We start from the raw sequence: 25,698 nt of genomic DNA on the forward strand, positions 1-25,698 counted from the left end.
GCGGCCGCCGGACGCCGGCCCCGGGCTCGCCCCAGCATACTCTCGCCGCCGCCGCCGCCGCCGCCGCCCCCGCCGCCGCATCCCTGCCCCGACGCCCCGTCAGCCCGAGGCTCTGCGCCGCCGCCGGCGCCACCAGCAGCCGCGCGGCGCCCCATGCGCGTCAGCGCTACGCCGTTGCCGTGGTCCACCGGCCCGACGGCCTTGCGGCCCTGCGGCCCTTCGCTCCCCGCCGCGGCCCGCGAACGCCTCCGCCCTCACCTCCGGCGGGCAACGCGGGGCACGCAGCTTCCCGCACCCAGCTGGCCAAAGCCCTTCTCCACCGGGCTCTGGGCGCGGCCACTTCCCACGACGACTTGGGGACACGGGACCCAGCTGCCTGCACGCGTCGCGGCGCTGTGCCGAGCCCCACGGCGGGGGCGTCGCGAGCCTAGGAGCCCACCGAGGCAGCCGGTGGGGGTGGGTGCGTGGGCGGCCGGGCGGCCCCGCGGGCCGCAAGCTCCGGCTCTGGTCGGGCAAGGCCGTGGGGTGGCCAAGGAGGCCCTCGCTCGGCCGTGGCGACCGTGCGCCCGGCGACCACAAAGGGCTCGGGGAGAGGGGGTCGACGGTGGCTAGGCCGCGCACCGCGCCCTGGCGCCTCGCCCAAAGGCGGCGGGACCAGACGAAGGGCCTCTGGGGGCCTGGCGGCAGGACAGAGAGCGACCGCGGCCACCAAAAAGGGTGTGTGGCCTCCCCGTCGGGGAATCGAACCCCGGTCTCCCGCGTGACAGGCGGGGATACTCACCACTATACTAACGAGGACGGCGGCGACCGTCCTACCGCCCGGCCGCTCACGGGCTGCCTGCCGACGGGTCCCCCTGCCCAGCACGGGCCCCCGGCCACCGCGGGTCCCGACCCAACCGCGCACCCAACCCACCGCCCCGTTCACAGCGGCAGCCCGCCACCCCGACAGGGCCCCGGACCCCCGCGGCACTGGACACTCCCCAGGGCGCGCCGCCTCTTGCCTCCCACGCGGGCATTCCGCCGGGAGAAGGGGGCCCGAGAAGGCAAGCGAGGCTGCGAGGACACGGTGGGCGCGCGCCGGCCGGCGTCGGGCCAGGAGAGGCGCGGCTGGGGAGGGGCCAGCCCGCCCACGGCCCGGCTGGGTCCGGGACGCGGCCGGCCGCCGAGCCAGGCGCCTCGGCCGGCCGCCGCGCGCCGGCTCCGTCGACACCCACCCCGGACGGCCGCCTGCCTGCCTGCCTGCCTGCCTGCCTGCCTGCCTGCCTGCCGGGCGCGGCGCGGCGCGCGGCCCGCCAAGGGTGCCGGGCTCGCGCCGCGTCGGGTCCCAGCCAGGCGAGCGGCCACGCGCCCAGTCAGGCCCGCCGTCAGGATGGCCGAGCGGTCTAAGGCGCTGCGTTCAGGTCGCAGTCTCCCCTGGAGGCGTGGGTTCGAATCCCACTCCTGACAAGCCAGCCTTTTGGCCCGCCGGACAAACGCGCCCGTCCTCCACGCGCCACTGCCTTGCTGCACACACGCCCCGCCTCCCGCCACCTGCACCCCCACCCCAGGAACCTTCAGTCCTCCTCAGCGCATCTTTCCTCCCCAGCTGGCTGCAGCTGCTGCTGCTGGTTTTCCTGCCTCCCCGCCTCCCCCTCGCCCACCCTCGCCCACCCTCCCACTCCCACGGCCCCCCCCCCCCCCCCCCCCGCCCCCGGCCGCACCGAAGCACACAGCCCCGCGGCGGCTGGCAAGCCCTCCTCGCGTCGCCGGCGCTCCGACTTCTGCCGGGGAACGGCCAACTCGCTCTCGCAGCCTTGCTTGCACGTCCGCCCCCGGCCGCTCTCCCTCCGGCCGGCACCCTGTCCTCCGCACCCGCCCCGCCGGCCCGCCTGCGCTCCCCAGTCACACCGAGGCGGCCGAGCCCCCGCCTTGCCCGCCAGGGGGGTGCTGCGTGCCCTCGACGCTTCTGCGCCTTGCGGCCTTGGCCGGGCCACACCTGCCTGCCGCCCGCCAGGGACACGTGCCTCCCAGCCTTCCTGCTGGCCAGCGAACACCGGTCTTCCTGGCACCAGTCCGTCCCGGGAAGGGTGCTCCTCTGGGGAGGGAGCAGAAGCCCTACGTGCCCGTGCAGCCCGCCCACCGGCGCCCGGCCGGCGCCCCCGACCTTCCCGGGGGAAGCCGCTGCCCGGGCCGGAGCCAAGCCCTTCCAGAGCGCGCTCCCTGCCTCAGCCGGCAGTCCCCGAGCCAGGAGCCGCTCTGCCAAAGGGCCCCTCCTCACCAGCACCACCACCCCGTCAGAGCCGGACCTCGGGCGCGCGGTCCGCCAGAGCACACGAGCCGGGCTCACACGCCTTTGGGTCGGGACCCGGCGGTCGCTGAGAGGAACGTCGGCGCGCGGCCGCAGCGACCACGCAGCGCCTGCGCCTGCACCTGACAGGGATCTCGGCGCCGGGCAGGAGGCGTCGGCTCCCGGCCCCCTCGGGCGACACCGACAGGGTCGCGGCGGCCGTGGTCGGCGCAGAAGGCGCGCGACGGGCCGAGTGGGACCCTCCGAGAGCGCCGCGCCCTGTGGTCCTGCACGTGCCCGGATCCTGGCTTTCAGGTCGCCCCCTCTCCCCGCTCCCCACCGTCGTCTCCTGCTCCGATGGAGCAGATAGATGCCGACGGGCGACAGGCGAGCAGTGAGCGGTGCAGGGCGGGTGGCGGTCAGCGCCTCTGGGGCAGCGTCGGGCGGCGTTGGCCATCGGTGCATGGGTGGTTCAGTGGTAGAATTCTCGCCTGCCACGCGGGAGGCCCGGGTTCGATTCCCGGCCCATGCAGCCGCAGCGTCCCCTTTTGGTCCCGCAGTGCAGCCCCAGAGCCCAGCTAGGTCTGCCGGCTGAAAGACGCTCCAGGCAGCGCTCCTGCAACCGCTGGCTGCTACCTGCCGCCCGCTGCCTCTCCCACGCAGACGCCCACCACCCCGCGCCACCCCACCCCACCCCCACCCCACCCAGAAAAGGCTGCCAAGCCTCCGTGGCCCCAAGCCCTGCGGGCTCAGCCGCCCGTGCGTCCAGGCGCCTTTCTTGTGTTTGCTCGCTTCCTCACCCGGACCCAGCCGGGGGCTCAGGGATTGCACTGGAAGGAATAGCCCCCGGCTGGCAGCCGCCCGCACCACCTCTTCACCTTTCACAACGTCCGTCTCCAAGCTCCCTGCCTCACTCTCCCCACACTCCGAGAATCAATCACACTACGTTTGCACAGTCAGGAGCAAGGAAGTTGCCACATCTGGCAAGCATACCTCCCTTTCGCCTGGAGGGTCCCTGGACCAGCGTCTTGCAGGAGGAGTTCCAAAGAAGTCCACCAGCTCCCGTCCCTCGGCAGAAATGGGTCTCCAACAGGGACGGCCTCACCACCTCAAACACCACCCCATACCCCTGAAACCCTGTTGCGCGCCTCACCTCAGCATCAGCCCTGCCCCAAGAGCACCACCACCTCAGCCTGCACCCTCACCGTGCCCCTACTTCCCCAAACGCAACCCCCATCCCACCCCCACCCGGCTCCCCACCTCCCCCATTTGCACACCACCCCCCCCACGCCCAGGTCCTCCCTGAGCCATTCCAAATCCCAGGCTGTCCAGGAACCTGCCTTTGCATTTGGCGCACTGGCCTGCCTCCCCCCACCCCCTACCCCCTACCCCAGGCCAGGGCCTGCTCCTCTTTCTGCTTCTTCCAACACGAGGAGAACTGCTTTACAGTCCTGGGTTAGTCTCAGGTGCTCGGCAAAGTGATTCAGTCCCCTGTTCTTTTCCAGGTGATTTTCCAGTGTAGGTTAAGGCGAGACACGAATACAGTTCTCATGCTACAGAGGAAAGCTCTGTTGCTCATCGACTGTAAGTACAGTACTTCCTATCTCTTGATCCGACTCCAACTTCGTCCCTCCCCTGCCTTTCCCCTTGGCTAGCCCTATGCCCGTTCTCTCCGTCTCCAGGTCGGTTTCCCCTTTGCACACAGATTCACTGGTATTCGCTGTTCGAGTCCACAGAGCTTTGTCCCTCTCCACCCGACTCACTTCAGGCAGCGGACCCTTCTGTGGGTCCGTCCGGCGTTGCGGCCCATGGCGATGGCCGCTTGCTACTTGATGGCTGCGTCATATTCCACGGTACATATTTGCCTCACCTTCTCGTGCCGGCCACGGGCCGACTGGCACGTGAGCGTTTCCCACGTCTCGGCTACGGCACCGAGGGCTGCGATGACCCTGGGGGATGCCCGCCTCTCTTCCCATTGGGCGTGTTGTCTTTTCCCGATGAGTAGCCGGGATTGGGTCTGCTGGATCATCATGTGAGCTCTTCTTTGTCCTACTGGTGGACCGATCCTCGACTGATTGACTTCCCCCGAGTGGCAGTTGTTGTTCTGGAAGTGTACAACTACAGCCTGGTGCCCGTGTCCGCTGTACAGCGTTGTGATTCCCTCCTGTGCAGGTAGGATGAGGGTTTCAGATCGGTTTCTGTTACAGGTGAACAGGATATGGGATCTCATTCCCTGTAGTATCCCGTGTATCCTTGTTGCTCCTCTCCTTTCTACGCAGTACTGGTACGGTACATCCGTTGAGCCCGGCTCCTCATCCATCCCTCCGTCCGTGACTCTGCCCTTGGGAAGCCCGAGGCTGCTTTCCCGAGTCTGAGAGTCTGTCGCTGGTTGCCACAGGGGTGAATTTGTACAACACTTAAGATTCCACCCATCTGTGACCCTGCCTGTTTGACTTCCCTCACCAAGGGTAATATTGCGCAGCTCCAGCTTCCGCTGTTGCTGCCAGTGACACTATTGGACTCGCGTGGACGGCTCAGTGCCATCCCATTCTCTCCCTGTCTCTGGTATGGCACCTACGTGGGTGAGCCGTTGGGGATGGGCACTAGGGTTTCCTCCACGTCTCGGCTATGGCAAACAGTGCTGCTATGACCGTGGGGTTTGCATGTGCCTTTCCGAATGAAGAGTTGCGGCTCTCACGGGTATGTACCCAGGGTGGGATTGGGACAGCGCGCCTGTTTCCCGCCAACTTATTGCCTGTTGATTTCCTTTCTTCTGCAAAACCGACTCCAATGTCGGAGTCACGGTTGTTGCTGAAGCACAGTGGGTTTCCAATATTGTGCTCGTTTCCGATGGACCGCAAAGTGATTCTGTTTCCCGTGTTGTACACGGGATTTTGGATTTCATGTATGTTTTCAGATTCTTTTCCACTCGAGGGGATTCCAGGGTACTGACGCTTATTCCCTGTGTTGAACTGGATCACCTTGGCGCTTCTCCCTTTATCCAGGGTCCTGCGTATCTGTTCGTCCCAGCTGCACACGCATCCCTCCAGCGCTGCCTTTCCGCTGGCGTTCCCCTAAGGTGGTTTTCTGCGTGAGTGGGTTTCTCCTCGGCAAATAGCTCCGTTTTGTACTCTTTCACACGTTCCACATGCCTTTGTCCAACGCGGTCTGACGTGCTTCACCAAGTGTAAGAGGCTCTAGGTCCATCATTGCTTGTGACAAATGGCAACCCTTGACTTATTTCTTTATGACTGAGTGATGGTTCCATGCTACTACATATGTGCCACCTCTTCTCGGGCCCGCCACGTGTGGATGGGCGCTGGGGTTTGCTCCGTGTCTTGGCCATGGCAAACAGTGTCGCCGTGTCCGTGGCAGTGTGCGCACCCTCAGACCTCCCCGATGTTTGCCCTCTGCGGGTGTGTACCCTGGGGGGACGGCTGTGCTCGGTCACATGCGAGCTCTCCTTGGTCCTCGTGAAATCTCAGCCACCCGAGCGGCCAACCACCACTCCCCATCCCACCATGTGCCCGCAGCCATGTCACACCCGAGACTGGACATTTGCTCCTGATGAGTGGTGACTTTGGTCTCTGGGGCGGTACGGCGGGCCCACCCATCTCGGACCAGGTCTGGCCCCCGTCTGGCACCCCGTTTCTGTCGTTGGCTTGCCTGCGTCCTCAGCCCACCGCTGAGCCTGAGCAGCCTGCGGCACCGCGCACCAGTGTGGCTCGCCCGCTCACCCGCCACCCCGGCCAAATGGAGTGCTCCCCCACCATCTTCCTCATGCCACAGCCCCATCACTGTCACGGCCTGCCCTCTGCCTTTCCCTCCAGACTCCAGGCCCGGTCCCATCCCCCCCCCACCGCCCCCCCCCCACCACCACCACCACCAATGCCCTGGAGCTTGGGCCACCCCTCCCACGTCCTGCCCTGGCCTGGCCTGCCCTGCCCTGCCCTGAGGTTCACCAGTGCGGGCCTCCCTCCGGCTCCGCGGACCCATCCCGACCCCACGCCCACCCCTACCTCCCGCAGATCCGTCCCAGCCTCTCACATGCGCCTGGCAGGGCTTCGCCACCTCGCCCATGCTCCTGCAGAGGGCCTGCTCCAGCGGCCTGCTCCCTGCCTGCTTTCGGCCAGGTTCCCGCGAGCCCCACCCATCCCTTCATGCTGGCCCTCCAGGAAGACTCCACCCAAGCACCCCTGGGCCTGCCTGCCAGCCCCTCGGCTCGCCGCCGCCCCCTCTCCCTGCGATGATCGCTCTGCCCAGGTCCCTGATCCACGTGGGGCGCCCACCAGCCATGGCCCCAAGCACCTTCGTCCCATACTCTCCCCCAGGCACGCTGATGCCCACGGCCCCGGCAGGGGCCTCAAGGAAACCTCCTTTGGCCACGGCAAGCACACGTCGGGCCACGGGGGCTCCTTTCACAAAGGGGACTCGGCGCCATCCCACCCGAGTGTGCCGCCCTCGCCGCACTTTGGTGCCCTTGGTCGGCCGTCCACTTCCCCTCCGAAGGACACAGTGGTTGAACGGACGTGAAATGAAACCCTTTGGGGAAAGACGACCTCGAGATTGGCCCAAGGGGAGACTGTGGTGGGCGATTACCCTCGGGGAGAGTTCCTAGGGGAAGACAATGACAGGTTGGCGAGAGGGATGGAGTGGATCCTGGATAGACAGTTGGATGAGAATGGGAAACTCATAGATGTCATAACCAGGGGAGGGGTGCGGGGAACAGGGTGCTGTGCGTGTGTGTGTGTGGCGGGGGGGGGGTGGGTGTGTGGGTGTGTGTGTGGCTGGGTGGTTGTGGGGGTGTGTGTGTGGGTGGGTGGGTGGGTGTGGGTGTGCGGGCGTCCCAGTGCCCACCTTTGGTTACGAGTGGGGGAGGGAGGCCTGGGGAAATCTTGCCTCAGTCCGGTAGGATTGAGAGCTGTGGTCAGGCAAGGGAAACACCCTGATGGTCGGGTTGTCCTCCCTGGCAGGCATCGCTGCCTCTAGCGCATCTGCCGCCTCCAGGCTGGTGGGCTAGCTTTGCCCAGCCGGGCCGGCCGGCCCGCCCCGCCCGGATCTGGGAGCTCTCTCACTTCCACTAAGCGGGGGTGGGATTCGAGGCACAGGTCCACATCCATCTTCACCCCTTTGCCTCGGGGACAGCGAAGAAGAACTAAAGAGCCCCTTGAGGAAAGTGAAAGAGGAGAGTGAAAACCTTGGCTTCAAACTCAACATTCGGACAACTAAGATCATGGCATCCCGTCCCATCACTTCATGGCAAATAGACGGGGAAAGAACGGAAAGCGGGAAAGACTTCATTTTGGGGGGCTGCCCCAAAGCACCGCAGACGCCGGCCGCGCCGGCGAAATGAAAAGACGTTCGCTCCTTGGGAGAAAAGCTATGACCAACCTGGACAGCATGTCGAAAAGCAGAGACGAGGTCTCTGACGAGGGGCTGTCTCGTGAAAGCTACGGTTTCTCCAGCGGTCACGTACAGATGTGAGAGGTGGAGTATAAAGAAGGATGAGTGCCGAAGAATTGATGCTTTTGGACTGCGGTGTTGGAGAAGACTCTTGAGAGTCCCTTGGACTGCGAGGAGACCCAACCCGTCCATCCTAGAGGAAATCAGTCCTGAATATTCATCAGAAGGACTGAGGCTGAAGCTGAAACGCCAATCCTCTGGCCACCCGACCCGCAAAACTGACTCACGGGGAAAGACCCTGATGGAAGGCAGGAGGAGACCTGGACGACCCGACAGAAGACGAGAGGCTTGGATGGCATCCCGGACTGGACGGACATGAGTTTGAGCAAGCCTCGCGAGTTGGTGAGGGACAGGGAAGCCTGGCTGCTGCAGTGCCCTGAGCGACTGAACTGATCCCGATGCCTCCCGGGCGCCGTGGTCCGCCTCCCAGAGCCCACTCAAGACCAGAACCCTCTTGGAGACACCAGCACCATACGGGAGTCACAGCCAGCCCGGGACCTGGCGCGCAGTGGCCAAGCCGCCCAGAGACGGGGCTGGCATGAGGGACATGGGAAGGCAGGCGTGTCCGTGGCCACTGGCCCCCACTCCCCCGAGGCACATCCCCCTCGCTCACCTTCGGCTGCGGCCACCGCCCCTGCCGCTGCTGGCCTCCGCTGGCGACCACCACAGCTCTCGCCCCTACCCCCGCCCCTATCCCCACCCCGCCCTATACCACCCCACCTCCTCACCGCCCCCGGCCCCCCCCCCCCACCCCCGACAGCAGGAGAACCAGCACAAGCCCAGGAGCATCACGGCCGCCACCAGGGCCAGCAGCCGCAGCCCCTCAGGAGGGAGGGAGGCGGGGGATGGGAGGCCTCAGGCCGGTCGTGGTGAAAGCGGCGCGAGGTTGCCACTGCGGCCAACAAAGGTTTGCCCCGGGGGACGGCGGAGGTGGCCTGAATCGTGCTTGGGCTGGAGGTGCAGGGTCCCGGGGGCCTCTGGCGCAGTGCTGAGCTGCTAGGTCGCGTCAGTCCTGTCCGACTCTGTGCGACCCCATAGACGGCAGCCCACCAGGCTCCCCTGTCCCCGGGATTCTCCAGGCAAGGACACTGGAGTGGCTTGCCATTTCCTTCTGCAATGCATGCAAGTGAAAAGTGAAAGTGAAGTCGCTCGGTCCTATGGGACTTTTAGCGACCCCATGGTCTGCAGCCTCCCAGGCTCCTCCGTCCATGGGGTTTTCCAGGCAAGAGGACTGGAGTGGGTTGCCATTGCGTAGGCTAAAAGGGTAAAGGTGGGAGGGTCGCCGGCGAGGACCCCGGCAGGTGGCAGGTGGCAGGCCTCCGGAGAGGAAGAAGAAAGGCTTCCCTGACCGGGAATCGAACCCGGGCCGCGGCGGTGAGAGCGCCGAATCCTAACCACTAGACCACCAGGGAGCGTCGGGGCAAGGCCCTCGCCTGCTCCCGCTGAACCCAGCGCCTCCATGCCACCCGCCCGCGCCACCTTGCCGCCCACACCCGGCCTTTGCAAGTCCAGCCGCCCGCCGGCCCCGTCAGTCCTCCTGCCTTGGCGTGCCGTCTTGCTTTCAGCCCCCTCAAAACACTGCGCGCGCCGCCGGCTTCTCGCACACACGCCAAAAGCCGCGGGCCAGCGGGCTGGCTCCCCGCTCCCAGCTCTCTCTCCCCCGCCATCGCCCCTGCCGGGAGGGCGGTGCAGCTCAGCAAAAGGTCGGCCCGCTGCGTTGGCCGGGAATCGAACCCGGGTCAACTGCTTGGAAGGCAGCTATGCTCACCACTATACCACCAACGCTACACAGCCCGGGCGGCCGCCGGACGCCGGCCCCGGGCTCGCCCCAGCATACTCTCGCCGCCGCCGCCGCCGCCGCCGCCCCCGCCGCCGCATCCCTGCCCCGACGCCCCGTCAGCCCGAGGCTCTGCGCCGCCGCCGGCGCCACCAGCAGCCGCGCGGCGCCCCATGCGCGTCAGCGCTACGCCGTTGCCGTGGTCCACCGGCCCGACGGCCTTGCGGCCCTGCGGCCCTTCGCTCCCCGCCGCGGCCCGCGAACGCCTCCGCCCTCACCTCCGGCGGGCAACGCGGGGCACGCAGCTTCCCGCACCCAGCTGGCCAAAGCCCTTCTCCACCGGGCTCTGGGCGCGGCCACTTCCCACGACGACTTGGGGACACGGGACCCAGCTGCCTGCACGCGTCGCGGCGCTGTGCCGAGCCCCACGGCGGGGGCGTCGCGAGCCTAGGAGCCCACCGAGGCAGCCGGTGGGGGTGGGTGCGTGGGCGGCCGGGCGGCCCCGCGGGCCGCAAGCTCCGGCTCTGGTCGGGCAAGGCCGTGGGGTGGCCAAGGAGGCCCTCGCTCGGCCGTGGCGACCGTGCGCCCGGCGACCACAAAGGGCTCGGGGAGAGGGGGTCGACGGTGGCTAGGCCGCGCACCGCGCCCTGGCGCCTCGCCCAAAGGCGGCGGGACCAGACGAAGGGCCTCTGGGGGCCTGGCGGCAGGACAGAGAGCGACCGCGGCCACCAAAAAGGGTGTGTGGCCTCCCCGTCGGGGAATCGAACCCCGGTCTCCCGCGTGACAGGCGGGGATACTCACCACTATACTAACGAGGACGGCGGCGACCGTCCTACCGCCCGGCCGCTCACGGGCTGCCTGCCGACGGGTCCCCCTGCCCAGCACGGGCCCCCGGCCACCGCGGGTCCCGACCCAACCGCGCACCCAACCCACCGCCCCGTTCACAGCGGCAGCCCGCCACCCCGACAGGGCCCCGGACCCCCGCGGCACTGGACACTCCCCAGGGCGCGCCGCCTCTTGCCTCCCACGCGGGCATTCCGCCGGGAGAAGGGGGCCCGAGAAGGCAAGCGAGGCTGCGAGGACACGGTGGGCGCGCGCCGGCCGGCGTCGGGCCAGGAGAGGCGCGGCTGGGGAGGGGCCAGCCCGCCCACGGCCCGGCTGGGTCCGGGACGCGGCCGGCCGCCGAGCCAGGCGCCTCGGCCGGCCGCCGCGCGCCGGCTCCGTCGACACCCACCCCGGACGGCCGCCTGCCTGCCTGCCTGCCTGCCTGCCTGCCTGCCTGCCTGCCTGCCTGCCTGCCTGCCTGCCGGGCGCGGCGCGGCGCGCGGCCCGCCAAGGGTGCCGGGCTCGCGCCGCGTCGGGTCCCAGCCAGGCGAGCGGCCACGCGCCCAGTCAGGCCCGCCGTCAGGATGGCCGAGCGGTCTAAGGCGCTGCGTTCAGGTCGCAGTCTCCCCTGGAGGCGTGGGTTCGAATCCCACTCCTGACAAGCCAGCCTTTTGGCCCGCCGGACAAACGCGCCCGTCCTCCACGCGCCACTGCCTTGCTGCACACACGCCCCGCCTCCCGCCACCTGCACCCCCACCCCAGGAACCTTCAGTCCTCCTCAGCGCATCTTTCCTCCCCAGCTGGCTGCAGCTGCTGCTGCTGGTTTTCCTGCCTCCCCGCCTCCCCCTCGCCCACCCTCGCCCACCCTCCCACTCCCACGGCCCCCCCCCCCCCCCCCGCCCCCGGCCGCACCGAAGCACGCAGCCCCGCGGCGGCTGGCAAGCCCTCCTCGCGTCGCCGGCGCTCCGACTTCTGCCGGGGAACGGCCAACTCGCTCTCGCAGCCTTGCTTGCACGTCCGCCCCCGGCCGCTCTCCCTCCGGCCGGCACCCTGTCCTCCGCACCCGCCCCGCCGGCCCGCCTGCGCTCCCCAGTCACACCGAGGCGGCCGAGCCCCCGCCTTGCCCGCCAGGGGGGTGCTGCGTGCCCTCGACGCTTCTGCGCCTTGCGGCCTTGGCCGGGCCACACCTGCCTGCCGCCCGCCAGGGACACGTGCCTCCCAGCCTTCCTGCTGGCCAGCGAACACCGGTCTTCCTGGCACCAGTCCGTCCCGGGAAGGGTGCTCCTCTGGGGAGGGAGCAGAAGCCCTACGTGCCCGTGCAGCCCGCCCACCGGCGCCCGGCCGGCGCCCCCGACCTTCCCGGGGGAAGCCGCTGCCCGGGCCGGAGCCAAGCCCTTCCAGAGCGCGCTCCCTGCCTCAGCCGGCAGTCCCCGAGCCAGGAGCCGCTCTGCCAAAGGGCCCCTCCTCACCAGCACCACCACCCCGTCAGAGCCGGACCTCGGGCGCGCGGTCCGCCAGAGCACACGAGCCGGGCTCACACGCCTTTGGGTCGGGACCCGGCGGTCGCTGAGAGGAACGTCGGCGCGCGGCCGCAGCGACCACGCAGCGCCTGCGCCTGCACCTGACAGGGATCTCGGCGCCGGGCAGGAGGCGTCGGCTCCCGGCCCCCTCGGGCGACACCGACAGGGTCGCGGCGGCCGTGGTCGGCGCAGAAGGCGCGCGACGGGCCGAGTGGGACCCTCCGAGAGCGCCGCGCCCTGTGGTCCTGCACGTGCCCGGATCCTGGCTTTCAGGTCGCCCCCTCTCCCCGCTCCCCACCGTCGTCTCCTGCTCCGATGGAGCAGATAGATGCCGACGGGCGACAGGCGAGCAGTGAGCGGTGCAGGGCGGGTGGCGGTCAGCGCCTCTGGGGCAGCGTCGGGCGGCGTTGGCCATCGGTGCATGGGTGGTTCAGTGGTAGAATTCTCGCCTGCCACGCGGGAGGCCCGGGTTCGATTCCCGGCCCATGCAGCCGCAGCGTCCCCTTTTGGTCCCGCAGTGCAGCCCCAGAGCCCAGCTAGGTCTGCCGGCTGAAAGACGCTCCAGGCAGCGCTCCTGCAACCGCTGGCTGCTACCTGCCGCCCGCTGCCTCTCCCACGCAGACGCCCACCACCCCGCGCCACCCCACCCCACCCCCACCCCACCCAGAAAAGGCTGCCAAGCCTCCGTGGCCCCAAGCCCTGCGGGCTCAGCCGCCCGTGCGTCCAGGCGCCTTTCTTGTGTTTGCTCGCTTCCTCACCCGGACCCAGCCGGGGGCTCAGGGATTGCACTGGAAGGAATAGCCCCCGGCTGGCAGCCGCCCGCACCACCTCTTCACCTTTCACAACGTCCGTCTCCAAGCTCCCTGCCTCACTCTCCCCACACTCCGAGAATCAATCACACTACGTTTGCACAGTCAGGAGCAAGGAAGTTGCCACATCTGGCAAGCATACCTCCCTTTCGCCTGGAGGGTCCCTGGACCAGCGTCTTGCAGGAGGAGTTCCAAAGAAGTCCACCAGCTCCCGTCCCTCGGCAGAAATGGGTCTCCAACAGGGACGGCCTCACCACCTCAAACACCACCCCATACCCCTGAAACCCTGTTGCGCGCCTCACCTCAGCATCAGCCCTGCCCCAAGAGCACCACCACCTCAGCCTGCACCCTCACCGTGCCCCTACTTCCCCAAACGCAACCCCCATCCCACCCCCACCCGGCTCCCCACCTCCCCCATTTGCACACCACCCCCCCCACGCCCAGGTCCTCCCTGAGCCATTCCAAATCCCAGGCTGTCCAGGAACCTGCCTTTGCATTTGGCGCACTGGCCTGCCTCCCCCCACCCCCTACCCCCTACCCCAGGCCAGGGCCTGCTCCTCTTTCTGCTTCTTCCAACACGAGGAGAACTGCTTTACAGTCCTGGGTTAGTCTCAGGTGCTCGGCAAAGTGATTCAGTCCCCTGTTCTTTTCCAGGTGATTTTCCAGTGTAGGTTAAGGCGAGACACGAATACAGTTCTCATGCTACAGAGGAAAGCTCTGTTGCTCATCGACTGTAAGTACAGTACTTCCTATCTCTTGATCCGACTCCAACTTCGTCCCTCCCCTGCCTTTCCCCTTGGCTAGCCCTATGCCCGTTCTCTCCGTCTCCAGGTCGGTTTCCCCTTTGCACACAGATTCACTGGTATTCGCTGTTCGAGTCCACAGAGCTTTGTCCCTCTCCACCCGACTCACTTCAGGCAGCGGACCCTTCTGTGGGTCCGTCCGGCGTTGCGGCCCATGGCGATGGCCGCTTGCTACTTGATGGCTGCGTCATATTCCACGGTACATATTTGCCTCACCTTCTCGTGCCGGCCACGGGCCGACTGGCACGTGAGCGTTTCCCACGTCTCGGCTACGGCACCGAGGGCTGCGATGACCCTGGGGGATGCCCGCCTCTCTTCCCATTGGGCGTGTTGTCTTTTCCCGATGAGTAGCCGGGATTGGGTCTGCTGGATCATCATGTGAGCTCTTCTTTGTCCTACTGGTGGACCGATCCTCGACTGATTGACTTCCCCCGAGTGGCAGTTGTTGTTCTGGAAGTGTACAACTACAGCCTGGTGCCCGTGTCCGCTGTACAGCGTTGTGATTCCCTCCTGTGCAGGTAGGATGAGGGTTTCAGATCGGTTTCTGTTACAGGTGAACAGGATATGGGATCTCATTCCCTGTAGTATCCCGTGTATCCTTGTTGCTCCTCTCCTTTCTACGCAGTACTGGTACGGTACATCCGTTGAGCCCGGCTCCTCATCCATCCCTCCGTCCGTGACTCTGCCCTTGGGAAGCCCGAGGCTGCTTTCCCGAGTCTGAGAGTCTGTCGCTGGTTGCCACAGGGGTGAATTTGTACAACACTTAAGATTCCACCCATCTGTGACCCTGCCTGTTTGACTTCCCTCACCAAGGGTAATATTGCGCAGCTCCAGCTTCCGCTGTTGCTGCCAGTGACACTATTGGACTCGCGTGGACGGCTCAGTGCCATCCCATTCTCTCCCTGTCTCTGGTATGGCACCTACGTGGGTGAGCCGTTGGGGATGGGCACTAGGGTTTCCTCCACGTCTCGGCTATGGCAAACAGTGCTGCTATGACCGTGGGGTTTGCATGTGCCTTTCCGAATGAAGAGTTGCGGCTCTCACGGGTATGTACCCAGGGTGGGATTGGGACAGCGCGCCTGTTTCCCGCCAACTTATTGCCTGTTGATTTCCTTTCTTCTGCAAAACCGACTCCAATGTCGGAGTCACGGTTGTTGCTGAAGCACAGTGGGTTTCCAATATTGTGCTCGTTTCCGATGGACCGCAAAGTGATTCTGTTTCCCGTGTTGTACACGGGATTTTGGATTTCATGTATGTTTTCAGATTCTTTTCCACTCGAGGGGATTCCAGGGTACTGACGCTTATTCCCTGTGTTGAACTGGATCACCTTGGCGCTTCTCCCTTTATCCAGGGTCCTGCGTATCTGTTCGTCCCAGCTGCACACGCATCCCTCCAGCGCTGCCTTTCCGCTGGCGTTCCCCTAAGGTGGTTTTCTGCGTGAGTGGGTTTCTCCTCGGCAAATAGCTCCGTTTTGTACTCTTTCACACGTTCCACATGCCTTTGTCCAACGCGGTCTGACGTGCTTCACCAAGTGTAAGAGGCTCTAGGTCCATCATTGCTTGTGACAAATGGCAACCCTTGACTTATTTCTTTATGACTGAGTGATGGTTCCATGCTACTACATATGTGCCACCTCTTCTCGGGCCCGCCACGTGTGGATGGGCGCTGGGGTTTGCTCCGTGTCTTGGCCATGGCAAACAGTGTCGCCGTGTCCGTGGCAGTGTGCGCACCCTCAGACCTCCCCGATGTTTGCCCTCTGCGGGTGTGTACCCTGGGGGGACGGCTGTGCTCGGTCACATGCGAGCTCTCCTTGGTCCTCGTGAAATCTCAGCCACCCGAGCGGCCAACCACCACTCCCCATCCCACCATGTGCCCGCAGCCATGTCACACCCGAGACTGGACATTTGCTCCTGATGAGTGGTGACTTTGGTCTCTGGGGCGGTACGGCGGGCCCACCCATCTCGGACCAGGTCTGGCCCCCGTCTGGCACCCCGTTTCTGTCGTTGGCTTGCCTGCGTCCTCAGCCCACCGCTGAGCCTGAGCAGCCTGCGGCACCGCGCACCAGTGTGGCTCGCCCGCTCACCCGCCACCCCGGCCAAATGGAGTGCTCCCCCACCATCTTCCTCATGCCACAGCCCCATCACTGTCACGGCCTGCCCTCTGCCTTTCCCTCCAGACTCCAGGCCCGGTCCCATCCCCCCCCCACCGCCCCCCCCCCCCACCACCACCACCAATGCCCTGGAGCTTGGGCCACCCCTCCCACGTCCTGCCCTGGCCTGGCCTGCCCTGCCCTGCCCTGAGGTTCACCAGTGCGGGCCTCCCTCCGGCTCCGCGGACCCATCCCGACCCCACGCCCACCCCTACCTCCCGCAGATCCGTCCCAGCCTCTCACATGCGCCTGGCAGGGCTTCGCCACCTCGCCCATGCTCCTGCAGAGGGCCTGCTCCAGCGGCCTGCTCCCTGCCTGCTTTCGGCCAGGTTCCCGCGAGCCCCACCCATCCCTTCATGCTGGCCCTCCAGGAAGACTCCACCCAAGCACCCCTGGGCCTGCCTGCCAGCCCCTCGGCTCGCCGCCGCCCCCTCTCCCTGCGATGATCGCTCTGCCCAGGTCCCTGATCCACGTGGGGCGCCCACCAGCCATGGCCCCAAGCACCTTCGTCCCATACTCTCCCCCAGGCACGCTGATGCCCACGGCCCCGGCAGGGGCCTCAAGGAAACCTCCTTTGGCCACGGCAAGCACACGTCGGGCCACGGGGGCTCCTTTCACAAAGGGGACTCGGCGCCATCCCACCCGAGTGTGCCGCCCTCGCCGCACTTTGGTGCCCTTGGTCGGCCGTCCACTTCCCCTCCGAAGGACACAGTGGTTGAACGGACGTGAAATGAAACCCTTTGGGGAAAGACGACCTCGAGATTGGCCCAAGGGGAGACTGTGGTGGGCGATTACCCTCGGGGAGAGTTCCTAGGGGAAGACAATGACAGGTTGGCGAGAGGGATGGAGTGGATCCTGGATAGACAGTTGGATGAGAATGGGAAACTCATAGATGTCATAACCAGGGGAGGGGTGCGGGGAACAGGGCGCTGTGCGTGTGTGTGTGTGTGTGGGGGGGGGGTGGGTGTGTGGGTGTGTGTGTGGCTGGGTGGTTGTGGGGGTGTGTGTGTGGGTGGGTGGGTGGGTGTGGGTGTGCGGGCGTCCCAGTGCCCACCTTTGGTTACGAGTGGGGGAGGGAGGCCTGGGGAAATCTTGCCTCAGTCCGGTAGGATTGAGAGCTGTGGTCAGGCAAGGGAAACACCCTGATGGTCGGGTTGTCCTCCCTGGCAGGCATCGCTGCCTCTAGCGCATCTGCCGCCTCCAGGCTGGTGGGCTAGCTTTGCCCAGCCGGGCCGGCCGGCCCGCCCCGCCCGGATCTGGGAGCTCTCTCACTTCCACTAAGCGGGGGTGGGATTCGAGGCACAGGTCCACATCCATCTTCACCCCTTTGCCTCGGGGACAGCGAAGAAGAACTAAAGAGCCCCTTGAGGAAAGTGAAAGAGGAGAGTGAAAACCTTGGCTTCAAACTCAACATTCGGACAACTAAGATCATGGCATCCCGTCCCATCACTTCATGGCAAATAGACGGGGAAAGAACGGAAAGCGGGAAAGACTTCATTTTGGGGGGCTGCCCCAAAGCACCGCAGACGCCGGCCGCGCCGGCGAAATGAAAAGACGTTCGCTCCTTGGGAGAAAAGCTATGACCAACCTGGACAGCATGTCGAAAAGCAGAGACGAGGTCTCTGACGAGGGGCTGTCTCGTGAAAGCTACGGTTTCTCCAGCGGTCACGTACAGATGTGAGAGGTGGAGTATAAAGAAGGATGAGTGCCGAAGAATTGATGCTTTTGGACTGCGGTGTTGGAGAAGACTCTTGAGAGTCCCTTGGACTGCGAGGAGACCCAACCCGTCCATCCTAGAGGAAATCAGTCCTGAATATTCATCAGAAGGACTGAGGCTGAAGCTGAAACGCCAATCCTCTGGCCACCCGACCCGCAAAACTGACTCACGGGGAAAGACCCTGATGGAAGGCAGGAGGAGACCTGGACGACCCGACAGAAGACGAGAGGCTTGGATGGCATCCCGGACTGGACGGACATGAGTTTGAGCAAGCCTCGCGAGTTGGTGAGGGACAGGGAAGCCTGGCTGCTGCAGTGCCCTGAGCGACTGAACTGATCCCGATGCCTCCCGGGCGCCGTGGTCCGCCTCCCAGAGCCCACTCAAGACCAGAACCCTCTTGGAGACACCAGCACCATACGGGAGTCACAGCCAGCCCGGGACCTGGCGCGCAGTGGCCAAGCCGCCCAGAGACGGGGCTGGCATGAGGGACATGGGAAGGCAGGCGTGTCCGTGGCCACTGGCCCCCACTCCCCCGAGGCACATCCCCCTCGCTCACCTTCGGCTGCGGCCACCGCCCCTGCCGCTGCTGGCCTCCGCTGGCGACCACCACAGCTCTCGCCCCTACCCCCGCCCCTATCCCCACCCCGCCCTATACCACCCCACCTCCTCACCGCCCCCGGCCCCCCCCCCCCACCCCCGACAGCAGGAGAACCAGCACAAGCCCAGGAGCATCACGGCCGCCACCAGGGCCAGCAGCCGCAGCCCCTCAGGAGGGAGGGAGGCGGGGGATGGGAGGCCTCAGGCCGGTCGTGGTGAAAGCGGCGCGAGGTTGCCACTGCGGCCAACAAAGGTTTGCCCCGGGGGACGGCGGAGGTGGCCTGAATCGTGCTTGGGCTGGAGGTGCAGGGTCCCGGGGGCCTCTGGCGCAGTGCTGAGCTGCTAGGTCGCGTCAGTCCTGTCCGACTCTGTGCGACCCCATAGACGGCAGCCCACCAGGCTCCCCTGTCCCCGGGATTCTCCAGGCAAGGACACTGGAGTGGCTTGCCATTTCCTTCTGCAATGCATGCAAGTGAAAAGTGAAAGTGAAGTCGCTCGGTCCTATGGGACTTTTAGCGACCCCATGGTCTGCAGCCTCCCAGGCTCCTCCGTCCATGGGGTTTTCCAGGCAAGAGGACTGGAGTGGGTTGCCATTGCGTAGGCTAAAAGGGTAAAGGTGGGAGGGTCGCCGGCGAGGACCCCGGCAGGTGGCAGGTGGCAGGCCTCCGGAGAGGAAGAAGAAAGGCTTCCCTGACCGGGAATCGAACCCGGGCCGCGGCGGTGAGAGCGCCGAATCCTAACCACTAGACCACCAGGGAGCGTCGGGGCAAGGCCCTCGCCTGCTCCCGCTGAACCCAGCGCCTCCATGCCACCCGCCCGCGCCACCTTGCCGCCCACACCCGGCCTTTGCAAGTCCAGCCGCCCGCCGGCCCCGTCAGTCCTCCTGCCTTGGCGTGCCGTCTTGCTTTCAGCCCCCTCAAAACACTGCGCGCGCCGCCGGCTTCTCGCACACACGCCAAAAGCCGCGGGCCAGCGGGCTGGCTCCCCGCTCCCAGCTCTCTCTCCCCCGCCATCGCCCCTGCCGGGAGGGCGGTGCAGCTCAGCAAAAGGTCGGCCCGCTGCGTTGGCCGGGAATCGAACCCGGGTCAACTGCTTGGAAGGCAGCTATGCTCACCACTATACCACCAACGCTACACAGCCCGGGCGGCCGCCGGACGCCGGCCCCGGGCTCGCCCCAGCATACTCTCGCCGCCGCCGCCGCCGCCGCCGCCCCCGCCGCCGCATCCCTGCCCCGACGCCCCGTCAGCCCGAGGCTCTGCGCCGCCGCCGGCGCCACCAGCAGCCGCGCGGCGCCCCATGCGCGTCAGCGCTACGCCGTTGCCGTGGTCCACCGGCCCGACGGCCTTGCGGCCCTGCGGCCCTTCGCTCCCCGCCGCGGCCCGCGAACGCCTCCGCCCTCACCTCCGGCGGGCAACGCGGGGCACGCAGCTTCCCGCACCCAGCTGGCCAAAGCCCTTCTCCACCGGGCTCTGGGCGCGGCCACTTCCCACGACGACTTGGGGACACGGGACCCAGCTGCCTGCACGCGTCGCGGCGCTGTGCCGAGCCCCACGGCGGGGGCGTCGCGAGCCTAGGAGCCCACCGAGGCAGCCGGTGGGGGTGGGTGCGTGGGCGGCCGGGCGGCCCCGCGGGCCGCAAGCTCCGGCTCTGGTCGGGCAAGGCCGTGGGGTGGCCAAGGAGGCCCTCGCTCGGCCGTGGCGACCGTGCGCCCGGCGACCACAAAGGGCTCGGGGAGAGGGGGTCGACGGTGGCTAGGCCGCGCACCGCGCCCTGGCGCCTCGCCCAAAGGCGGCGGGACCAGACAAAGGGCCTCTGGGGGCCTGGCGGCAGGACAGAGAGCGACCGCGGCCACCAAAAAGGGTGTGTGGCCTCCCCGTCGGGGAATCGAACCCCGGTCTCCCGCGTGACAGGCGGGGATACTCACCACTATACTAACGAGGACGGCGGCGACCGTCCTACCGCCCGGCCGCTCACGGGCTGCCTGCCGACGGGTCCCCCTGCCCAGCACGGGCCCCCGGCCACCGCGGGTCCCGACCCAACCGCGCACCCAACCCACCGCCCCGTTCACAGCGGCAGCCCGCCACCCCGACAGGGCCCCGGACCCCCGCGGCACTGGACACTCCCCAGGGCGCGCCGCCTCTTGCCTCCCACGCGGGCATTCCGCCGGGAGAAGGGGGCCCGAGAAGGCAAGCGAGGCTGCGAGGACACGGTGGGCGCGCGCCGGCCGGCGTCGGGCCAGGAGAGGCGCGGCTGGGGAGGGGCCAGCCCGCCCACGGCCCGGCTGGGTCCGGGACGCGGCCGGCCGCCGAGCCAGGCGCCTCGGCCGGCCGCCGCGCGCCGGCTCCGTCGACACCCACCCCGGACGGCCGCCTGCCTGCCTGCCTGCCTGCCTGCCTGCCTGCCTGCCTGCCGGGCGCGGCGCGGCGCGCGGCCCGCCAAGGGTGCCGGGCTCGCGCCGCGTCGGGTCCCAGCCAGGCGAGCGGCCACGCGCCCAGTCAGGCCCGCCGTCAGGATGGCCGAGCGGTCTAAGGCGCTGCGTTCAGGTCGCAGTCTCCCCTGGAGGCGTGGGTTCGAATCCCACTCCTGACAAGCCAGCCTTTTGGCCCGCCGGACAAACGCGCCCGTCCTCCACGCGCCACTGCCTTGCTGCACACACGCCCCGCCTCCCGCCACCTGCACCCCCACCCCAGGAACCTTCAGTCCTCCTCAGCGCATCTTTCCTCCCCAGCTGGCTGCAGCTGCTGCTGCTGGTTTTCCTGCCTCCCCGCCTCCCCCTCGCCCACCCTCGCCCACCCTCCCACTCCCACGGCCCCCCCCCCCCCCCCCCCCGCCCCCGGCCGCACCGAAGCACGCAGCCCCGCGGCGGCTGGCAAGCCCTCCTCGCGTCGCCGGCGCTCCGACTTCTGCCGGGGAACGGCCAACTCGCTCTCGCAGCCTTGCTTGCACGTCCGCCCCCGGCCGCTCTCCCTCCGGCCGGCACCCTGTCCTCCGCACCCGCCCCGCCGGCCCGCCTGCGCTCCCCAGTCACACCGAGGCGGCCGAGCCCCCGCCTTGCCCGCCAGGGGGGTGCTGCGTGCCCTCGACGCTTCTGCGCCTTGCGGCCTTGGCCGGGCCACACCTGCCTGCCGCCCGCCAGGGACACGTGCCTCCCAGCCTTCCTGCTGGCCAGCGAACACCGGTCTTCCTGGCACCAGTCCGTCCCGGGAAGGGTGCTCCTCTGGGGAGGGAGCAGAAGCCCTACGTGCCCGTGCAGCCCGCCCACCGGCGCCCGGCCGGCGCCCCCGACCTTCCCGGGGGAAGCCGCTGCCCGGGCCGGAGCCAAGCCCTTCCAGAGCGCGCTCCCTGCCTCAGCCGGCAGTCCCCGAGCCAGGAGCCGCTCTGCCAAAGGGCCCCTCCTCACCAGCACCACCACCCCGTCAGAGCCGGACCTCGGGCGCGCGGTCCGCCAGAGCACACGAGCCGGGCTCACACGCCTTTGGGTCGGGACCCGGCGGTCGCTGAGAGGAACGTCGGCGCGCGGCCGCAGCGACCACGCAGCGCCTGCGCCTGCACCTGACAGGGATCTCGGCGCCGGGCAGGAGGCGTCGGCTCCCGGCCCCCTCGGGCGACACCGACAGGGTCGCGGCGGCCGTGGTCGGCGCAGAAGGCGCGCGACGGGCCGAGTGGGACCCTCCGAGAGCGCCGCGCCCTGTGGTCCTGCACGTGCCCGGATCCTGGCTTTCAGGTCGCCCCCTCTCCCCGCTCCCCACCGTCGTCTCCTGCTCCGATGGAGCAGATAGATGCCGACGGGCGACAGGCGAGCAGTGAGCGGTGCAGGGCGGGTGGCGGTCAGCGCCTCTGGGGCAGCGTCGGGCGGCGTTGGCCATCGGTGCATGGGTGGTTCAGTGGTAGAATTCTCGCCTGCCACGCGGGAGGCCCGGGTTCGATTCCCGGCCCATGCAGCCGCAGCGTCCCCTTTTGGTCCCGCAGTGCAGCCCCAGAGCCCAGCTAGGTCTGCCGGCTGAAAGACGCTCCAGGCAGCGCTCCTGCAACCGCTGGCTGCTACCTGCCGCCCGCTGCCTCTCCCACGCAGACGCCCACCACCCCGCGCCACCCCACCCCACCCCCACCCCACCCAGAAAAGGCTGCCAAGCCTCCGTGGCCCCAAGCCCTGCGGGCTCAGCCGCCCGTGCGTCCAGGCGCCTTTCTTGTGTTTGCTCGCTTCCTCACCCGGACCCAGCCGGGGGCTCAGGGATTGCACTGGAAGGAATAGCCCCCGGCTGGCAGCCGCCCGCACCACCTCTTCACCTTTCACAACGTCCGTCTCCAAGCTCCCTGCCTCACTCTCCCCACACTCCGAGAATCAATCACACTACGTTTGCACAGTCAGGAGCAAGGAAGTTGCCACATCTGGCAAGCATACCTCCCTTTCGCCTGGAGGGTCCCTGGACCAGCGTCTTGCAGGAGGAGTTCCAAAGAAGTCCACCAGCTCCCGTCCCTCGGCAGAAATGGGTCTCCAACAGGGACGGCCTCACCACCTCAAACACCACCCCATACCCCTGAAACCCTGTTGCGCGCCTCACCTCAGCATCAGCCCTGCCCCAAGAGCACCACCACCTCAGCCTGCACCCTCACCGTGCCCCTACTTCCCCAAACGCAACCCCCATCCCACCCCCACCCGGCTCCCCACCTCCCCCATTTGCACACCACCCCCCCCACGCCCAGGTCCTCCCTGAGCCATTCCAAATCCCAGGCTGTCCAGGAACCTGCCTTTGCATTTGGCGCACTGGCCTGCCTCCCCCCACCCCCTACCCCCTACCCCAGGCCAGGGCCTGCTCCTCTTTCTGCTTCTTCCAACACGAGGAGAACTGCTTTACAGTCCTGGGTTAGTCTCAGGTGCTCGGCAAAGTGATTCAGTCCCCTGTTCTTTTCCAGGTGATTTTCCAGTGTAGGTTAAGGCGAGACACGAATACAGTTCTCATGCTACAGAGGAAAGCTCTGTTGCTCATCGACTGTAAGTACAGTACTTCCTATCTCTTGATCCGACTCCAACTTCGTCCCTCCCCTGCCTTTCCCCTTGGCTAGCCCTATGCCCGTTCTCTCCGTCTCCAGGTCGGTTTCCCCTTTGCACACAGATTCACTGGTATTCGCTGTTCGAGTCCACAGAGCTTTGTCCCTCTCCACCCGACTCACTTCAGGCAGCGGACCCTTCTGTGGGTCCGTCCGGCGTTGCGGCCCATGGCGATGGCCGCTTGCTACTTGATGGCTGCGTCATATTCCACGGTACATATTTGCCTCACCTTCTCGTGCCGGCCACGGGCCGACTGGCACGTGAGCGTTTCCCACGTCTCGGCTACGGCACCGAGGGCTGCGATGACCCTGGGGGATGCCCGCCTCTCTTCCCATTGGGCGTGTTGTCTTTTCCCGATGAGTAGCCGGGATTGGGTCTGCTGGATCATCATGTGAGCTCTTCTTTGTCCTACTGGTGGACCGATCCTCGACTGATTGACTTCCCCCGAGTGGCAGTTGTTGTTCTGGAAGTGTACAACTACAGCCTGGTGCCCGTGTCCGCTGTACAGCGTTGTGATTCCCTCCTGTGCAGGTAGGATGAGGGTTTCAGATCGGTTTCTGTTACAGGTGAACAGGATATGGGATCTCATTCCCTGTAGTATCCCGTGTATCCTTGTTGCTCCTCTCCTTTCTACGCAGTACTGGTACGGTACATCCGTTGAGCCCGGCTCCTCATCCATCCCTCCGTCCGTGACTCTGCCCTTGGGAAGCCCGAGGCTGCTTTCCCGAGTCTGAGAGTCTGTCGCTGGTTGCCACAGGGGTGAATTTGTACAACACTTAAGATTCCACCCATCTGTGACCCTGCCTGTTTGACTTCCCTCACCAAGGGTAATATTGCGCAGCTCCAGCTTCCGCTGTTGCTGCCAGTGACACTATTGGACTCGCGTGGACGGCTCAGTGCCATCCCATTCTCTCCCTGTCTCTGGTATGGCACCTACGTGGGTGAGCCGTTGGGGATGGGCACTAGGGTTTCCTCCACGTCTCGGCTATGGCAAACAGTGCTGCTATGACCGTGGGGTTTGCATGTGCCTTTCCGAATGAAGAGTTGCGGCTCTCACGGGTATGTACCCAGGGTGGGATTGGGACAGCGCGCCTGTTTCCCGCCAACTTATTGCCTGTTGATTTCCTTTCTTCTGCAAAACCGACTCCAATGTCGGAGTCACGGTTGTTGCTGAAGCACAGTGGGTTTCCAATATTGTGCTCGTTTCCGATGGACCGCAAAGTGATTCTGTTTCCCGTGTTGTACACGGGATTTTGGATTTCATGTATGTTTTCAGATTCTTTTCCACTCGAGGGGATTCCAGGGTACTGACGCTTATTCCCTGTGTTGAACTGGATCACCTTGGCGCTTCTCCCTTTATCCAGGGTCCTGCGTATCTGTTCGTCCCAGCTGCACACGCATCCCTCCAGCGCTGCCTTTCCGCTGGCGTTCCCCTAAGGTGGTTTTCTGCGTGAGTGGGTTTCTCCTCGGCAAATAGCTCCGTTTTGTACTCTTTCACACGTTCCACATGCCTTTGTCCAACGCGGTCTGACGTGCTTCACCAAGTGTAAGAGGCTCTAGGTCCATCATTGCTTGTGACAAATGGCAACCCTTGACTTATTTCTTTATGACTGAGTGATGGTTCCATGCTACTACATATGTGCCACCTCTTCTCGGGCCCGCCACGTGTGGATGGGCGCTGGGGTTTGCTCCGTGTCTTGGCCATGGCAAACAGTGTCGCCGTGTCCGTGGCAGTGTGCGCACCCTCAGACCTCCCCGATGTTTGCCCTCTGCGGGTGTGTACCCTGGGGGGACGGCTGTGCTCGGTCACATGCGAGCTCTCCTTGGTCCTCGTGAAATCTCAGCCACCCGAGCGGCCAACCACCACTCCCCATCCCACCATGTGCCCGCAGCCATGTCACACCCGAGACTGGACATTTGCTCCTGATGAGTGGTGACTTTGGTCTCTGGGGCGGTACGGCGGGCCCACCCATCTCGGACCAGGTCTGGCCCCCGTCTGGCACCCCGTTTCTGTCGTTGGCTTGCCTGCGTCCTCAGCCCACCGCTGAGCCTGAGCAGCCTGCGGCACCGCGCACCAGTGTGGCTCGCCCGCTCACCCGCCACCCCGGCCAAATGGAGTGCTCCCCCACCATCTTCCTCATGCCACAGCCCCATCACTGTCACGGCCTGCCCTCTGCCTTTCCCTCCAGACTCCAGGCCCGGTCCCATCCCCCCCCACCGCCCCCCCCCCCCCACCACCACCACCAATGCCCTGGAGCTTGGGCCACCCCTCCCACGTCCTGCCCTGGCCTGGCCTGCCCTGCCCTGCCCTGAGGTTCACCAGTGCGGGCCTCCCTCCGGCTCCGCGGACCCATCCCGACCCCACGCCCACCCCTACCTCCCGCAGATCCGTCCCAGCCTCTCACATGCGCCTGGCAGGGCTTCGCCACCTCGCCCATGCTCCTGCAGAGGGCCTGCTCCAGCGGCCTGCTCCCTGCCTGCTTTCGGCCAGGTTCCCGCGAGCCCCACCCATCCCTTCATGCTGGCCCTCCAGGAAGACTCCACCCAAGCACCCCTGGGCCTGCCTGCCAGCCCCTCGGCTCGCCGCCGCCCCCTCTCCCTGCGATGATCGCTCTGCCCAGGTCCCTGATCCACGTGGGGCGCCCACCAGCCATGGCCCCAAGCACCTTCGTCCCATACTCTCCCCCAGGCACGCTGATGCCCACGGCCCCGGCAGGGGCCT

At 66.6% G+C, this 25,698-nt stretch overlaps 13 non-coding genes across 13 annotated transcripts; 6 read left to right on the top strand and 7 right to left on the bottom strand.

The window, feature by feature from the left end:
• Positions 1–726: 726 nt before the first annotated feature.
• TRNAD-GUC (transfer RNA aspartic acid (anticodon GUC)) lies at positions 727–798 on the bottom strand. The gene has a single exon. It is a non-coding gene; the product is annotated as a tRNA-Asp (tRNA).
• A 565-nt stretch (positions 799–1,363) lies between these two features.
• On the top strand, positions 1,364–1,446 carry TRNAL-CAG (transfer RNA leucine (anticodon CAG)). The gene has a single exon. It is a non-coding gene; the product is annotated as a tRNA-Leu (tRNA).
• Positions 1,447–2,727: 1,281 nt separating this feature from the next.
• On the top strand, positions 2,728–2,798 carry TRNAG-GCC (transfer RNA glycine (anticodon GCC)). Its single transcript has one exon. It is a non-coding gene; the product is annotated as a tRNA-Gly (tRNA).
• A 6,271-nt stretch (positions 2,799–9,069) lies between these two features.
• TRNAE-CUC (transfer RNA glutamic acid (anticodon CUC)) lies at positions 9,070–9,141 on the bottom strand. Its single transcript has one exon. It is a non-coding gene; the product is annotated as a tRNA-Glu (tRNA).
• Positions 9,142–9,442: 301 nt separating this feature from the next.
• On the bottom strand, positions 9,443–9,514 carry TRNAG-UCC (transfer RNA glycine (anticodon UCC)). Its single transcript has one exon. It is a non-coding gene; the product is annotated as a tRNA-Gly (tRNA).
• Positions 9,515–10,252: 738 nt separating this feature from the next.
• TRNAD-GUC (transfer RNA aspartic acid (anticodon GUC)) lies at positions 10,253–10,324 on the bottom strand. Its single transcript has one exon. It is a non-coding gene; the product is annotated as a tRNA-Asp (tRNA).
• A 585-nt stretch (positions 10,325–10,909) lies between these two features.
• Positions 10,910–10,992, top strand: TRNAL-CAG (transfer RNA leucine (anticodon CAG)). Its single transcript has one exon. It is a non-coding gene; the product is annotated as a tRNA-Leu (tRNA).
• Positions 10,993–12,270: 1,278 nt separating this feature from the next.
• On the top strand, positions 12,271–12,341 carry TRNAG-GCC (transfer RNA glycine (anticodon GCC)). The gene has a single exon. It is a non-coding gene; the product is annotated as a tRNA-Gly (tRNA).
• Positions 12,342–18,612: 6,271 nt separating this feature from the next.
• On the bottom strand, positions 18,613–18,684 carry TRNAE-CUC (transfer RNA glutamic acid (anticodon CUC)). Its single transcript has one exon. It is a non-coding gene; the product is annotated as a tRNA-Glu (tRNA).
• Positions 18,685–18,985: 301 nt separating this feature from the next.
• TRNAG-UCC (transfer RNA glycine (anticodon UCC)) lies at positions 18,986–19,057 on the bottom strand. Its single transcript has one exon. It is a non-coding gene; the product is annotated as a tRNA-Gly (tRNA).
• Positions 19,058–19,795: 738 nt separating this feature from the next.
• On the bottom strand, positions 19,796–19,867 carry TRNAD-GUC (transfer RNA aspartic acid (anticodon GUC)). The gene has a single exon. It is a non-coding gene; the product is annotated as a tRNA-Asp (tRNA).
• A 565-nt stretch (positions 19,868–20,432) lies between these two features.
• TRNAL-CAG (transfer RNA leucine (anticodon CAG)) lies at positions 20,433–20,515 on the top strand. The gene has a single exon. It is a non-coding gene; the product is annotated as a tRNA-Leu (tRNA).
• A 1,281-nt stretch (positions 20,516–21,796) lies between these two features.
• Positions 21,797–21,867, top strand: TRNAG-GCC (transfer RNA glycine (anticodon GCC)). Its single transcript has one exon. It is a non-coding gene; the product is annotated as a tRNA-Gly (tRNA).
• The last annotated feature ends 3,831 nt before the right edge of the window (positions 21,868–25,698 follow it).

Source organism: Bos indicus, chromosome 3 (genome assembly GCF_029378745.1).
Source record: "Bos indicus isolate NIAB-ARS_2022 breed Sahiwal x Tharparkar chromosome 3, NIAB-ARS_B.indTharparkar_mat_pri_1.0, whole genome shotgun sequence".
NCBI lineage: Eukaryota > Metazoa > Chordata > Mammalia > Artiodactyla > Bovidae > Bos > Bos indicus.